Here is a 2,500-nt window from a genome sequence, read left to right as displayed (position 1 = left end):
TTAACGCTCATTTGCTCTAGGGGTGCTGTAGTACTAAGTCTGACTCTGTAAAACATGTTAGACCTATCTAGTTTATTTGACAATATATGTCACGCCCTGACCTTAGAGAGCCTTTTAACTCTCTATTTTTGGTTAGGTTCAGGGTGTGATTTAAGGTGGGCATTCTAGGTTTTCTGTTTCTTTGTTTTTTTGTTGTTGCCATGTGTGGTTCCCAATCAGAGGCAGTTGTCTATCGTTGTCTCTGATTGGGGATCACATATAGGTTGTCATAGGGTGGGAATTCTAGTTTCTTTATTTCTATGTTGGTCTGGTTCCCAATCAGAGGCAGCTGTCTATCGTTGTCTCTGATTGGGGATCACATATAGGTTGTCATAGGGTGGGAATTCTAGTTTCTTTATTTCTATGTTGGTGTGGTTCCCAATCAGAGGCAGCTGTCTATCGTTGTCTCTGATTGGGGATCACATATAGGTTGTCATCGGGTGGGAATTCTAGTTTCTTTATTTCTATGTTGGTGTGGTTCCCAATCATAGGCAGCTGTCTATCGTTGTCTCTGATTGGGGATCACATATAGGTTGTCATAGGGTGGGAATTCTAGTTTCTGTATTTCTATGTTGGTGTGGTTCCCAATCAGAGGCAGCTGTCTATCGTTGTCTCTGATCACATATAGGTTGTCATAGGGTGGGAATTCTAGTTTCTGTATTTCTATGTTGGTGTGGTTCCCAATCAGAGGCAGCTGTCTATCGTTGTCTCTGATCACATACAGGTTGTGATTTTCCGTTTGGGTTTTGTGTGGGGAGTTATTTTCTGTTTAGATGTTTTGTTTTCCTGACAGAACTGTTTTCTTTTCTACTTAGTTTGTTGTTGCGGTGTTTTGGTCCCCTTCTTCAACCCACGAGAGTCGTTACAATGTATCCAGTCAAAAGAGTCGTTACAATGTATCCAGTCAAAAGAGTCGTTACAATGTATCCAGTCAAAAGAGTCGTTACAATGTATCCAGTCAAAAGAGTCGTTACAATGTATCCAGTCAAAAGAGTCGTTACAATGTATCCAGTCAAAAGAGTCGTTACAATGTATCCAGTCAAAAGAGTCGTTACAATGTATCCAGTCAAAAGAGTCGTTACAATGTATCCAGTCAAGAGTCGTTACAATGTATCCAGTCAAAAGAGTCGTTACAATGTATCCAGTCAAAAGAGTCGTTACAATGTATCCAGTCAAAAGAGTCGTTACAATGTATCCAGTCAAAAGAGTCGTTACAATGTATCCAGTTAAAAGAGTCGTTACAATGTATCCAGTCAAAAGAGTCGTTACAATGTATCCAGTCAAAAGAGTCGTTACAATGTATCCAGTCAAAAGAGTCGTTACAATGTATCCAGTCAAAAGAGTCGTTACAATGTATCCAGTCAAAAGAGTCGTTACAATGTATCCAGTCAAGAGTCGTTACAATGTATCCAGTCAAAAGAGTCGTTACAATGTATCCAGTCAAAAGAGTCGTTACAATGTATCCAGTCAAGAGTCGTTACAATGTATCCAGTCAAAAGAGTCGTTACAATGTATCCAGTCAAAAGAGTCGTTACAATGTATCCAGTCAAAGAGTTGTTACAATGTATCCAGCCGAGTCGTTACAATGTATCCAGTCAAAAGAGTCGTTACAATGTATCCAGCCAAAAGAGTCGTTACAATGTATCCAGTCAAAAGAGTCGTTACAATGTATCCAGTCAAAAGAGTCGTTATTCCACCAGCTTACTGTATTCCATCATGTTAATGTAGCTTACTGTATTCCATCATGTAAATGTAGCTTACTGTATTCATCATGTAAATGTAGCTTACTGTATTCATCATGTAAATGTAGCTTACTGTATTCCATCATGTTAATGTAGCTTACTGTATTCATCATGTTAATGTAGCTTACTGTATTCATCATGTAAATGTAGCTTACTGTATTCCACCAGCTTACTGTATTCCATCATGTAAATGTAGCTTACTGTATTCCATCATGTAAATGTAGCTTACTGTATTCCATCATGTTAATGTAGCTTACTGTATTCATCATGTTAATGTAGCTTACTGTATTCATCATGTAAATGTAGCTTACTGTATTCCACCAGCTTACTGTATTCCATCATGTAAATGTAGCTTACTGTATTCCATCATGTAAATGTAGCTTACTGTATTCCATCATGTTAATGTAGCTTACTGTATTCATCATGTTAATGTAGCTTACTGTATTCATCATGTTAATGTAGCTTACTGTATTCATCATGTAAATGTAGCTTACTGTATTCCATCATGTTAATGTAGCTTACTGTATTCATCATGTTAATGTAGCTTACTGTATTCATCATGTTAATGTAGCTTACTGTATTCATCATGTAAATGTAGCTTACTGTATTCCATCATGTTAATGTAGCTTACTGTAGTCCATCATGTGCATGTAGCTTACTGTATTCCATCATGTAAATATAGCTTACTGTATTCCACCAGCTTACTGTATTCCATCATT

The sequence above is a fragment of the Oncorhynchus gorbuscha genome, unplaced genomic scaffold (genome assembly GCF_021184085.1).
Source record: "Oncorhynchus gorbuscha isolate QuinsamMale2020 ecotype Even-year unplaced genomic scaffold, OgorEven_v1.0 Un_scaffold_770, whole genome shotgun sequence".
Lineage (NCBI taxonomy): Eukaryota > Metazoa > Chordata > Actinopteri > Salmoniformes > Salmonidae > Oncorhynchus > Oncorhynchus gorbuscha.
This window is presented reverse-complemented; position numbering follows the sequence as displayed.